The sequence below is a fragment of the Melanerpes formicivorus genome, unplaced genomic scaffold (assembly GCF_026170545.1).
Source record: "Melanerpes formicivorus ecotype bairdi unplaced genomic scaffold, bMelFor1.0.p_v2 SCAF_19, whole genome shotgun sequence".
Lineage (NCBI taxonomy): Eukaryota > Metazoa > Chordata > Aves > Piciformes > Picidae > Melanerpes > Melanerpes formicivorus.
Window position 1 is genome coordinate 139,994 of NW_027142371.1, and position 14,639 is coordinate 154,632.

The window sequence follows — 14,639 nt, forward strand, 5'->3', positions numbered from 1 at the left end:
CACTCCAAACCCTTCTAAACAGTCCCTCCCCAGCCTTCCTGTAGGTCCCCTTCAGATGCTGAAATGCAGCTCTGAGGTCTCCCCAGAGCCTTCACTTCCCCAGGCTGAACAGCCCCAAGCCTTTCAGAGGAGAGAAAGGAAAACTTACAACTCGATAGGAAAAAGGAAATGTGGAAGGAGATGGATGGCAGATGTGCAGAGAGCAGGGGGAAAGGAGGGGAATGGTGTGTTTGGAAAGCCACAGCCAGCTGGCGCCCTGTGCTCCACTCCTCAATGGGCTGTGCTGCCAGGTGCTGCTGATCCCCGTGGGACCTCAGCCAGGAAAACTGGCCTCATCCCTGGGGTTTATTGTTTCTTCCTGTCTCTGGAGGATCTCTGGGTGTGTTGTCCCAGGCACACGGTGCTTGCAAACCACCTGTGATGACAGAGAGGGTGTGTTGGTCTCCTCTGGCTTCCCTGCTCTCTCTCCTAAGGAAATAAACCTGTCCAGAGAAGGGCAACGAGGCTGGGGAGAGGTCTTGAGCTCAAGCTCTATGAGGAGAGGCTGAGGGAGCTGGGGTTGCTTAGTGTGGAGAAGAGGAGGCTCAGGGGAGACCTTCTTGCTCTCTGCAACTCCCTGAAGGGAGGTTGGAGCCAGGTGAGGGCTGGGCTCTTCTCCCAGGCAAGCAGCACCAGAACAAGAGGACACAGTCCCAAGCTGTGCCAGGGGAAGTTTAGGCTGGAGGTGAGGAGAAAGTCCTTCCAAGAAAGAGTAATTGGCCATGGGATGTGCTGCCCTGGGAGGTGGTGGAGTCGCCATTCCTGGAGGTGTTCCAGAGGGGATTGGATGTGGCACTTGGAGCCATGGTTTAGTTGTCAGGAAGTGTTGGATGGTAGGTTGGACTTGATGATCTCTGAGGTCTTTTCCAACCTTATTGGTCCTATGATTCTATGAAATCCTGCCCCAGCCCCTTGAGGAGAGGGGAATTTGGGAAGGGGGCTTCAGCCTCATCCAACCTCAGGGATGAAATAAAAGTGTCCTGTGGGTAAACTCCAGAAACCCTGTGTAGTTTGGCTTGCTTTTGATAGGGGTAGCTCTTCTTCTGCATGATCACTGGAATTGGAATAGGTTGTGTCATCACAGGCATTGGAATAGGCTGCCCAGGGTGGTGGTGGAGTCACAGTCCCTGGAGGTGTTCCAGAAAGGTGTGGCCATGGCACTTTGGGACATGGTTTGATGGCCATGGTGGTGTTGGGTTGATGGTTGGACTGGATGACCTTAGAGGTCTTTTCCAACTAAAACAATTCTGTGGTTCTATCATATTGTGGCCTTCCAGTATCTGCAGGGGGCTCCAAGAAAGCTGGGGAGGGACTTTTGAGGGTGTCAGGGAGGGATAGAACTGAGGGGAATGGAGCAAAACTAGAAATGGGGAGATTCAGCTTGGACGTTAGGAAGAAGTTCTTGCCCATGAGGGTGGTGAGAGCCTGGCACAGGTTGCCCAGGGAGGTGGTGGAAGCCTCATGCCTGGAGGTGTTTGCAGCCAGGCTGGCTGTGGCTGTGAGCAACCTGCTGTAGTGTGAGGTGTCCCTGGCCATGGCAGGGTGTTTGGAACTGGCTGAGCCTTGAGGTGCCTCCCAACCCTGACAGTTCTGTGACTCTGTGTGTCAAAGGACTGTAGATTGCCCTCCCTGTCACGGTCACCTGCAGGGGCAACTCCACATTCTCTCCGACAGCACAAACCCCAAATCTACACAAGGAGCACAAAAGAAGCCACACTGTGCCAGATGTCTGAGCTGCTTCCCCACTGCCTCCTTCCTCGGCCCTGAATTGCCTTTGGCACCTGGGGCAGGGGCTGGCAGCGTGGGCACAGGCCGGGCAGGCCAACGGACGGGAAAAGCAGGCGTCTCCGGTGTTTGCCATGGTGAGCTCAAATGATGTTTGTTTTCTGATAAAAGCTTGGTACTTTGCTCTTTTGCAAGCTGCTTTTGAGAACAGTTACTCTGGGGAGTAATTTAACTCCTTCCAACACCCTCTTGTTCCTGCTGACGCTGGAGCAGGAGCTGGCGTAAACCTTCATGAAGCTCCTGAGTACTGGAAGCTCTCCAGATCCCCTGGCTGGAGGAGGGAAGATCCATCCCAGAGGAAAGTTGGGTTTGCTGAAGCTTTTAGGAGTCTGGCAATTATTGGGTGATGCACAATGTGTCATCTGACAGAAGTGCCAACAAGTCTGGTGCCCCTTTCTGCTCTCGCAGCTTCCTCTTGGGAGAGGAGAATCATTCTTTGAATCATAGAATGCTTTGAGTTGGAAGGGACCTTAAAGGTCATCTAGTTCCAACCTCCCCCTGCCATGGGCAGCAAAACCTCCCACCAGCCCAGGTTGCTCAAGATCCCATCCAGCTTGGCCTTGAATGCCTCCAGGGAAGGGGCATCCACAGCCTCCCTGGGCAACCTGTGCCAGTCTCTCACCACCCTCACTGTCAAGAATTCCTCCCTCATCTCTGGTCTCAATTTGCCCTCTTGCAGGTCAAAGCCATTGTCCCCCACCCTATCACTCCAAGCCCTTGTCCCTCCCCAGCTTTCCTGCAGGCCCCCTTCAGCTGCTGGAAGTTTAACTGCTCCTGATAATATGCCCAGAAATAATTTATTTGGCAGTGGAGGAGGAAAGAAAAAGTTGAATGAAGTATTTCTGGGTATCACCTGTGAGCCAGGAACAAGGAGTACTGATGTGTGGGTCCCACATGCACCTGCACTCACAAGGATTTCCAGGGATGAGCAGTGAGCTGAACCCTCTCAGCTCCCCATCCCTGGTCCAGGGCCCAGCAGCATCTGCCTGGCACAGAGCCACCCTTCCGTGTCCCCCTCCCTCCCTCCTGAGCTCCAACATTATATGGTGGGCAGAGGGCCAGCTTGCTGGAGGAGCCTCGCAGAAAGAAGCCCTTGGTCAAGGGGGAAAACGACTTGGGAAATGCAAAGCAGCAAGGCAGGGGAGGAAGAGCCCCCTGATTAGTATTCCTGGAGCTCTGCACTTCTTCAGGAGCAAAGCACCTCCGTGGAGCAGCTCGAGTAAATATCCTGCCTTAATGGTGTGTGTTAATAGAGTCACTTTTTCAGCCACTGATGACAGTAGTTTGGGAATATTTATTGTTGCTATAAACCCAGCCTCTCCCTCCCTCTCTCTCTCTCCCCCTCCCCTCTCCCTCTCTCTTCTGCTAATTGACAAAGAGGCCCAGTAATTAAAGGACAATAAAAGTTTTCCAGTAATTAGTTTCTGTTGTTTGGTTACAGGCCATCAATTGTTCTTTAATAATACCAATCGTTAGCATGCAGTAGTCAGTGGGCTCTCAAAGGCTTCTGGGGCACAACCACTTACCAACACTACACATTCCATTCCCATGAGGGCATCCTGCAGCCTGCCAGAGATTAACCCTCTCCTAGGATGAAGAGCTCCTGCCCTGCCTTGCTGTTTTGGGGTAAACAGCTCACAGAACTAATGACCAGGGTCAGGCAAATAGGAGAAGGTAATTATGAGTACCTGAGGAGCAGGGAGGTGGGTAGCTGAGGGGGAGGTGGGTAGCTGAGGGGGAGGTGGGTAGCTGAGGGGGAGCTGGCAGCCCTAAGGGGGTTAAATGCATCCCCCTGATACCAGGCTGCTCTTCAGCACTGCATGACCTGCTAAAACTTCATTGCATGACTTCAGTGCTTGGCTTCACTGCACAAGGCTCTTTTAAGGCCCAGTTTTGCAGGAGCATTCCCAGTGGCTTCAGCAGGGTTAAGAGAACATACAGGCAGAAGAGATGGGTTGCATGATTTGGTACCAGCCTGCTCACATGCTGCACTTTGTGCTTGAGGATCGGTGTGCTTGCAGGATTTGGCACACAGAAAGCAAGGGATGGAGACAGTGCTCCCTTTTGACCTCTTTTTACTTCTGCTGGACCAAGCTGAACCCTCAACAAGAACTGATCTAGTGAGTCTGCCTCCAGGAGACAGCTGACAGGGAAGTCATTCTGCCCTGTGCTCAGCACAGCTTAGGCCACATCTTGAGTCCTGTGTCCAGTTCTGGGCTCCTCAGTTTAGGAAAGATGTTGAGCTGCTGGAAGGTGTCCAGAGAAGGGCAACAAAGCTGGGGAGGGGTCTGGAGCACAGCCCTGTGAGGAGAGGCTGAGGGAGCTGGGGTTGCTTAGCCTGCAGAAGAGGAGGCTCAGGGGAGACCTTCTTGCTCTCTCCAACTCCCTGAAGGGAGGTTGGAGCCAGGTGGGGGTTGGTCTCTTCTCACAGGCACCCAGCAGCAGAGGACACAGTCTCAAGCTGTGCCAGGGGAGGTTTAGGCAGGATGTTAGGAAGAAATTCTTCATAGAAAGAGAGATTGGCCATTGGATTGTGCTGCCCAGGGAGGTAGTGGAGTCCCCATCCCTGGAGGTGTTTAGGAAGAGCCTGGATGAGGCACTTGGTGCCATGGTTTAGTTGATTAGAAGGTATTGGATGATAGGTTGGAACTGATGATCTCGAAGGTCTTTTCCAACCTGGTTAATTCTATTTGTTCTATTCTATTGTATTTGTTCTATCTCAGCAATGTAAAGAGCTAAGGCTTTGATTGTCCTGCATAAAACTTTAGCCATAGGATTAGATCTCAATTTAAAATTGGTGTCTACAGCTCCCTAATGGTGGAAGGTGCCACAGGTCAGACTCTTTGCCCCTCACAGCTCCTCCTTTCTACTGACTGCTGAGATGGTGCAGTTCCTCACCTGCTCTGGGCATCCTGATGTCCCAACCCAGCCAAGCTGCCTGATCTCACAGCTTGGAAGTGACCTCTTGAGATCATTTGGTCCAACCTTCTTTCTAAAGCAGGTTCACATAGAGGAGGCTGTCCAGGGTTATGTTCAGGTGGGGTTTGGAAGTGTCCAGTGCAGGAGACTCTACAACCTCTCTGCACAGCTTGGTCCAGAGCTCCAGCACCCTCACGAAAGTTACATTGGAGGAAAGGAGAAAGAAAGGAGAAGACACAAAAAAAGGAATGGAGAAGGAAAGGAGAAGGAACAGAGATGGAACTGAGAAGGAATGGAGAGGGAAAGGAAAATGAAAGGAGAAGGAATGAAGAAGGAACAGAGAGGGAAATGAAAAGGAAAGCAGAAGGAATGGAGAAGGAATGGGGAAGGAATGCAGAGGGAAAGGAGAAGAAATGGAGAGGGAAATGAAAAGGAAAGCAGAAGGAATGGAGAAAGAATGGGGAAGGAATGCAGAGGGAAAGGAGAAGAAATGGAGAGGGAAATGAAAAGGAGAAGGAACAAAGAAGGAATGGAGAGGGAAAGGAAAAGGAAAGAAGAAGGAACAGAGAGGGAAAGGAAAAGGAAGGGAGGGAGGAAGGGAGGAAGGGAGGAAGGGAGGAAGGGAGGAAGGGAGGAAGGAAGGGAGGAAGGAAGGGAGGAAGGAAGGAAGGAAGGAAGGAAGGAAGGAAGGAAGGAAGGAAGGAAGGAAGGAAGGAAGGAAGGAAGGAAGGAAGGAAGGAAGGAAGGAAGGAAGGGAAGGAAGGAAGGAAGGAAGGAAGGAAGGAAGGAAGGAAGGAATCTGAGCCTCTCAACCTTCAGGAAGCAAATGCAGAGCACCTCCCCACCCCTCAGTCACACAGAGCTCTCCACAAATACATAGAGATTGTTTCTGTGGGGCAGGGAGCCAGCCTGGGCTCCTCAGACTCACAGGTTTGGGACCCTTAGGGCTGTGCTGGAGGGGGAGCCTTGCAGCACCTGGCCTCACGCTCAGCCTTTTGCTAACATTCACAGTGTGGCTCAACTTAATGCTTTATTTTCATATTGCATTCTCTCCACCTTCTTTAGCAGCTTTGGTGTGATCCAGGAGCAGCTCTCCAAGGGGATGGGCCTCAGAGCTGGAGAGGGATACTTGGCAAGGGCTGGTAGTGGTAGGAAGTGGGGGAAGAATGGGTGTGAGTAGGAAAAAGGGAGATTTAGACTGGAAATTAGGAAGAAATTCTTCAGAGTGAGGGTGGGGAGACACTGCAACAGTTTGCCCAGGGAAGCTGTGGGGGTCCCTTCCCTGGAAGTGTTCAAGACCAGCCTGGATGAGGCCTTGAGCAGCCTGTGCTGGTGGGAGGTGTCCCTGCCATGGCAAGGGGGTTGGAACTGGATGATTATTAAGGTCTTTTCCAACCTAACCCATTTTTATGATTCTATGCCCCTCTCTGAAAGTATTCAAGGCCAGGCTGGATGGGGCTTTGAGCAGCCTGGGCTAGGGGAAGATGTCTCTGCCCATGGCAAACTGCCTTTAGCTGCCTTCCCTGACATTGGTTCACATTTCCTCACCTCTCTGGAGACCTTAGTACTCCACAGCCTCAGCCTTTTCAGTGGTGCCCAGTGACAAGGGGCAACAGACAAACTGGGTGCACCTTGGGGCTGTGTGGATGTGGTGTGGAGCCAGGGGAGGAGTGGTTTTGGCAAACCCTTTGGCATCTTGGAGAATCCATTTCTAAGCCGTGGGTCTTAGGGAAAATGAGTGCAATTCAGAGTGTTTGAAGCATCTCCTAATGCTTTTTCATGTCATGTCTCGAAGATGGCTTGGCCTAGAAACTTCAGATTTGTTTAATTCAAGAGCCCTTGACGTAATCTAGCACAGATGAGGGCTTCTGAGAGGCTGCACTGCTTATTTGGAGTTATTCTCTTCCCAATGACGAATATATTAGTGTGCCATCAGCAGCTTGTGACAGTGAAAAGTTAAGACAGGCTTTCCAGACTTTGTCAAAGCATCCTTGGAATCCTTCTCCAGGATCCCTGTGTCAGGCTTGGTTTCATAGTTTCATAGTTTCACTCAGGGTTGGAAGGGACCACAAGGATCATCTAGTTCCAACCCCCATGCCATGGGCAGGGACACCCCACACTAGATCAGCCTGGCCAGAGCCTCATCCAGCCTGGCCTTAAACACCTCCAGGGACGGGGCCTCGACCACCTCCCTGGACAACCCATTCCAGGGCTTCACCACGCTCATGGTGAAGAACCTCCTCCTCACATCTAGCCTGAATCTCCCCACCTCCAGCTTCATTCCATTCCCCCTAGTCCTGTCACTACCTGAGATCCTGAGAAGTCCCTCCCCAGCCTTCCTGTAGCCCCCTTCAGATCCTGGAAGGCCACAATGAGGTCACCTGGAAGCCTTCTATTCTCCAGACTGAACAGCCCCAACTCCTTCAGTCTGTCCTCACAGGAGAGGTGCTCCAGCCCTCTGATCATCCTTGTGCCCCTTCTCTGGACACCTTCCAGCACCTCCACATCCCTCTTGTAATAGGGGCTCCAGAACTGGACACAGTACTCCAGGTGGGGTCTCACCAGGGCTGAGTAGAGGGGGTCACCCACAGCAACCCTGCAGCAAGATGCACCTGAAAGCAAAGCCAGATGTCAACATCAGACCTCCTCACACTTGCATTCTCCTTCAAGTAACAGAGCTTCCCTTCCTTGCCAGACATATTCCCCAGTGAGAGGGATGTGCTGACTGGGGGAAACGGGCTCAGTTGTATTCAGAGCACAGGCTGAAGGATATTTGTGCACAGAACACACTAAGAATCACAGAATCAATAAGGTTGGAAAAAACCTCAAGGATCATCAAGTCCAACCTGTCACCCAACACCTCCTGACAACTAAACCATGGCTCCAAGTGCCACATCCAATCCCCTCTTGAACACCTCCAGGGACAGTGACTCCAACACCTCCCTGGGCAGCACATCCCAATGGCCAAACTCTCTTGCTGGGAAGAACTTTCTCCTAACATCAGCTTAAACTTCTCCTGGTGCAGCTTGAGACCGTGTCATCTTGTTCTGGTGCTGGTTGCCTGGGAGAAGAGACCAACCCCCACCTGGCTGACAGCAGCTGAACATGAACCAGTACTGTGCCCAGGGGGCTAAGAAGGCCAATGGCATCCTGGCCTGCATCAGGAAGAGTGTGGCCAGCAGGAGCAGGGAGGTCATTCTGCCCTGTGCTCAGCACTGCATAGGCCACACCTTGAGTCCTGTGTCCAGTTCTGGGCTCCTCAGGTTAGGAAAGATGTTGAGATGCTGGAAGGTGTCCAGAGAAGGGCAACAAAGCTGGGGAGGGGTCTGGAGCACAGCCCTGTGAGGAGAGGCTGAGGGAGCTGGGGTTGCTTAGCCTGGAGAAGAGGAGGCTCAGGGCAGACCTTCTTGCTCTCTGCAACTCCCTGAAGGGAGGTTGTAGCCAGGTGGGGGTTGGTCTCTTGTCCCAGGCAAGCAGCACCAGAACAAGAGGACACAGTCTCAAGCTGTGCCAGGGGAGGTTTAGGCTGGATGTTAGGAAGAAGTTCTTCCCAGCAAGAGAGATTGGCCATTGGAATGTGCTGCCCAGGGAGGTGGTGGAGTCACCATCACTGGAGGTGTTTAGGAGGAGACTGGATGGGGTGCTTGGTGCCATGGTTTGGTTGAATAGGTGCTGTTGGATGATAGGTTGGACTCAATGATCTCAAAGATCTCTTCCAACCAGGTCTATTCTATTCTATTCTATTCTATTCTATTCTATTCTATTCTATTCTATTCTATTCTATTCTATTCTATTCTATTCTATTCTATTCTATTCTATTCCATTCCATTCCATTCCATTCCATTCCATTCCATTCCATTCCATTCCATTCCATTCTACTGTACTCTACTCTATTCTAAAATCCCTCCCAGAAAGGGTTCTCAGGTATTGGGCTGGAACAGGCTGTCCAGGGCAGTGGTGGAGTTACCATCCCCAGAGGTGTGGATGTGGTGGTGAGGGAGGTGGTTTAGTGGTAGTGTTTTAGCAGTGGTGGTGGGATTGTGAGCTCCAGGGAAGCAGGTGGACTTGATCTCAGAGATCTCTTCCCACCTGGACAATCCTATGAGTCTGTTGGTGTAAATTGGGGCTGTGGAGGAAGGATCCCTCCTGCCTGTTCCTGCTGGGGTTATGAGCTGCAGACTTTGATATTGGTTCTTACCAAATGCTGAGCTCAACCCACGGCATGGAGGAAGATGTTACTGGAATGACAACTCAAACCCCTGTCAGCTCTAATGTGAAAAGGAAGGAGGAGAGACACATTTGTCTGAAAGGCATTTGGTCAGGTAGAGAGCTCTAATTTCTGTTTGAGCTGTTGAGATACTTCAGAGTAAAATGATTCCTATGCAAGCAGCACCAGAACAAGAGGACACAGTCTCAAGCTGTGCCAGGGGAGGTTTAGGCTGGATATTAGGAAGAAGTTCTTCATAGAAAGAGAGATTGGCCATGGGAATGTGCTGCCCAGGGAGGTGGTGGAGTCACCATCCCTGGAAGCGTTTAGGAAGAGCCTGGATGAGGCACTTGGTGCCATGGTTGAGTTGATTAGATGGTGTTGGGTGATAGGTTGGACTCAATGATCTTGAAGGTCTTTTCCAACCTACTTAATTCTGTATTCTGTATTCAATAAAAGCAGAGCAGCTGCCCTTCAGGAGCTCCCCACTGTGTGCACCCACCCGTGGGGCCCATCACTGTTGCCCTTCCTTGCCCCTGCCACCCTGCAGGCTGTGGCCCAAGGTGTGCTGAGTTGCCAGTGCTCACCCACATCCCATTTCAACCAAACCCAATCAGCCTTCAGCATAGCCATCAGGCAACTCCTGGCAGCCATCCAGCTTAAAGAAGGAGGAGTGAGCCAGCAGAAAGTTTGGGCAGAGCTCTGTTTGTAGGAATAAACCTGAAAGAAAAATGAAACACCAAAAGAAACCTCCAAAACCCAACAGGCCACAGCCATTCATTCCCTCTCTGATGGGCAGGGTGACTGGGGGCAGAGTGTGGAGGGGGTCTTGATATTCATAATTATCAAGAGCTAAGGAGAGATGCTGCGGAGAGAGTGTTAATTAGAGCTGAGGTACTGGGGTATCTTGCATTTCATTAGGAGAGTAAATAACCCCAGCAGATTTTAATCCTGCTGGCCACTTGCCAAGTGCTTGGAGGAGATTATCTTGGAGGGTTAAAACTAGGCCAAAGAGCTAAAAGCAGCCTTTCAGGAAAGAAGGCGGCCAAGGATCCAGGCTAGAAGTGGTTGGCCAAGGCTCTGGGATAATCAGATTGAAATCCTCAGCAGAAAGTACATTAGAAAGGAGATAAATCCCAATTGCCTGATTCCTGTAGGCAAGCAGGCACTCAGGAGGGAGCTCAATCCGGGCACTTGCTCCTGCTGGAAGAGAAATGTAGCCTGATGTTGCTTGCTTTACCGACTCACACACAGAACCACACCGAGCTGCTGAGTTTGGAAGAGCCCTTTGAGCCCAGCAAGTCCCAACTACTCCCCCAGAGCTCACAGTGCCACCGCTGCTGCTAAGCCACTGCCGCTGAACCACAGCCCTCAGCACCACATCCAGGCAGCTTTCAAACACCTCCAGGGGTGGGGCCTCCACCACGTTCTTGGGCAGCCTGGGACAGTGCCTGGGAACTCTTTCTGGGAAGAAATTTTTCCTAATATCCAACCTGAACCTCCCCTGGCACAACCTGAGGCTCTTTCCTCTTGTCCTGTCACTTGCTGCATGTGAGAAGCGACCAACCCCCACTTGGCTTCAACCTCCTTTCAGGGAGATCTAGAGGGTGATGAGGCCTCCCCTCAGCCTCCTCTTCTGAAGATTAATAACTCCATGGAACTGAAATGTCTGCCAGAGCAGCTTTGGGTGTTGGGACTGAGGAGAGTGACTCAGCACCCAGAACGGATTGGGATGACTCAGCACTGAGGAGTCGCAAATGCAGCAGAGATACCCTCAGCTTAGAACAGAACAGAACAGAGGGGAGGAGAATAGAATAGAATAGAATAGAATAGAATAGAATAGAATAGAATAGAATAGAATAGAATAGAATAGAATAGAATAGAATAGAATAGAACAGGTTGAAAGAGACATTTGAGATCATCAAGTCCAAGCTATCACCCAACAGCATCTAATCAACTAAACCATGGCACCAGTCACCCCATCCAGTCTCTTCCTAAACGTCTCCAGTGATGGTGACTCCACCACCTCCCTGGGCAGCCCATTCCAATGGCCAATCTCTTTCTATGAAGAACTTCTTCCAAACATCCAGCCTAAACCTCCTCTGGTGCAGCTTGGGACTGTGTCCTCTTGTTCTGGTGCTGGTTGCTTGGGAGAAGAGACCAACCCCCACCTGGCTACAACCTCCCTGCAGGGAGTTGCAGAGAGCAAGAAGGTCTCCCCTGAGCCTCCTCTCCTCCAGGCTAAGCAACCCCAGCTCCCTCAGCCTCTCCTCACAGGGCTGTGCTCCAAACCCTCCCCAGCTTTGTTGCCCTTAGCCACAGCACAGATGATACCCTCTGCTGAAACACAGCACAGGTACCCTCTGCTCAGCCACAGCAGAGGGGATGATGCTCTCATGGTGCCATAACAACTCCTTGAACAAGTGGGTGAGATGTTCCCCATGCTGAGTTCTCCAGAAAGCCTTCTGGCACCTGCCCAGAGCCCTCTCCCACCACTGTTTGTGAACCCCATGAGGTCATAATCATTCACTAGTAAGGAGACAGTGCAGAGAGGAGAGCAGAGCGACCTTAGTTTGCTTTGGGTGTGATTTTAGGTCAGCCCTGTCCGCTGACCCGTGTTTGATCCATGGGGATTTAGTTACTTCTGGAGATGAGCTCCTCTCATAAACACACACATGGAAATGAAACCCAGAGCTGTGGTTTTAAAGGACTTTCATTGGAATTTTACTGCTCCCAGTTGTAGCTGATGGCCATGGTGCACTTTGCTGAGAAATTGGGGTAGCTGGCCAGGTGTTCCCCCAGGATTTACTGCAGCTGCTTCTCACACCTCTCAGGGAACACCACATTCAGGGATCAGGTAGCATCCAGGAAAGGGGACACACTGAGAAGCCAGGTCAGAAGTATCCTGGTTCCTCTCCTGCCCCATGACCCTGTTTACCCAGAGGAACTGGGCTTCTGGATCAGGCAGGTGAAACACCTTAATGCTGGGCTCTGAGGAGCGAGTTCTGAGGACCCCTGAGGATAGTTGGGATGCTGGGGTCAGAGCAGTCAGCTCTAAAGGGCATGAATCAACACCCTTCAGGAGAGAAGGAGAATGTGCCACACCACAGAGGTTCCAGCAGATGCTTTGAAAGCAATCAAAAGAGATAAGAGGAAACAAGGACACCTCAACTGCCTCTGTCTTGCCCTCTGCTCCCAAATAAATCAGAGTCAATGGTGTGGACCTTAGGCAGGAGGATCTGGGTTTGCAGGGGCACAACAGAGCCTCCCCCCCCCATGACTGCAGGCAGAAGGAAAATTAAGAAGCTCAGTGCAAAAGGTGCAAATGGCAAGAGTAGACAAGCTGGAGCCGTGACCTTCTGTGAGCATTAGGAAGCAAAACATGAGGGGGGTTAAGAGGGGCTGGGATCACTCCAAACTGCCATGTCCTGTTCTTCACCTGCCTCTTCACTGCCAGTGATACCTGAGTGTTGAAAATCACTTCTGAAAAATTCAAGCATCACAACTTTTCAGCCTGGAAATGAGGGAGAAATCGAAATTGGCCCTTTCTAGTTGGGAGTAAAAGTTGTAGATCACTCTGAGAGCTATTTGAGTACTGCATACATTTCTGGAGCCTCTATTACAGGAAGGATCTGGAGATGCTGGAAGGTGTCCAGAGAAGGGCCAGGAGGAGGAGTAGAGGGCTGGAGCTGCTCTGCTACGAGGACAGACTGAGAGAGTTTGAGTTGTTCAGTCTGGAGAAGAGAAGGCTCTGAGGAAACCTTATTGTGGACTTTCAGTATCTGAAGGGGGCTACAAGAAAGCTGGGGAGGGACTTTTTAGGGTGTTAGGGAGTGAGGGGAATGGAGCAAAACTAGAAATGGGGAGATCCAGCTTGGATGTTAGGAAGAAGTTGTTGCCCATGAGGGTGGTGAGAGCCTGGCGCAGGTTGCTCAGGGAGGTGGTGGAAGCCTCCTGCCTGGAGGTGTTTGCAGCCAGGCTGGATGTGGCTGTGGGCAACCTGCTGTGGTGTGAGGTGTCCCTGGCCATGGCAGGGGGATTGGAACTGCCTGATCCTTGAAGTCCCTTCCAACCCTGACAATTCTATGATTCTATTCCAGGGCAGGGCTGGAGTGTGGTTATAGGACAGATGGGTTACTTTGATGTAGCTTAATGCAATTAAAATGCAGTTGTATCCTGAGAAGGGACCCAGATTCCTCACCAGTGACTGCACAGAGCCTTGCACTGAAGTAACCACAGGAGGGAATGACACCATTTTATGATCTCAGCTCCCAGGAAAGCTGGTCTAGTCCTCCAGTGCCCACAAGCTGTGACATTAGTGCTGGTCCCACAAGGGCACCTTGCAATCAGTGGATGTCTTCGGTTGGAGGAGCCATGGGAAAGCCAGGCCTTGCTAAACAAATCAAAGCAGTGGAGAAGAGCACACACACAGCCACAGAAGTATTTCCATCCACCCCTCTGCAGAAAAAGAACAACAAAAAAGCTGAGAGCTCACTGGAGCAGGAGGCTCAGCAGCAGCTCTGGTGTCTGTGGTTGCTGCTGTCATTAACTTTGCTGGAAATCATTTGTCCTAGACTCGCATTCCAAATGAGTACTTCCAGTTTGGATCTTCCCTCACATCTTTGATGTAGTGATCCTTTGGAAATGAGGGGGGAATGAAGCCAGCCCAAAGGGAGGAGTGGATAGCAGGGATGATTTTTGCATGTATTGAGAGATCAAGCCTAGGAAATGGTTTCCTTCCCACATGGCTGCTTGTAAGTCCTCTTCAGAGACAGTGCTCATTAATGCCTAAGAGGCTTCAGTGCCGTAGGTGGATATGAAATAACAGCAGAGCATCTGTTAGGAGGTCTCAGAATACCTTCTGATTTGACATAATAATTACTTCTAAAGCTGAACAGGGATTTGGCCTGTTAAAATACAGGAAAAATGAATTAAAACCGGAGTCAGCTCTGGGAAAGGCCAAACTGCAGCAGGAAGGGAATCCTACCCTCTGCCCACGGCCAGGGATGGATCGATGGCAGAGGAGTCTGGTGTGGAAATGCTGCTGATGCAGGATACTGCTAGGAGACAAAAAAAAGATCAGCTTCTCCCAGTTCATACCTCCCAGTCAGGACAAAATCCCGTGTGGAACCCAATGGCATCCTGGCCTGTATCAGGAATAGTGCAGCCAGCAGCAGCAGGGAGCTCATCCTGCCCTGTGCTCAGCACTGCTTAGGCTACACCTGGAGTTCTGTGTCCGGTTCTGGGTTCCTCAGTTTAGGAAAGATGTTGAGTGGCTGAAAGGTGTCCAGAGAAGGGCAAGAAAGCTGGGGAGGGGTCTGGAGCACAGCCCTGTGAGGAGAGGCTGAGGGAGCTGGGGTTGCTTAGCCTGGAGAAGAGGAGGCTCAGGGGAGACCTTCTTGCTCTCTACAACAACCTGAAGGGAGGTTGTAGCCAGGTGGGGGTTGGTCTCTTCTCCCAGGCCCCCAGCACCAGAACAAGAGGACACAGTCTCAAGCTGTGCCAGGGGAAGTTTAGGCTGGATGTTAGGAAGTTCTTCATAGAAAGGGAGATTGGCCATTGGAATGTGCTGCCCAGGGAGGTGGTGATGTCTCCATCACTGGAAGTGTTTAAAAAGAGCCTGGATGAGGCACTTGGAGTCATGGTTTAGTAGTCAGGAGGTGTTGGGTGACAGGTTGAACTTGATGAT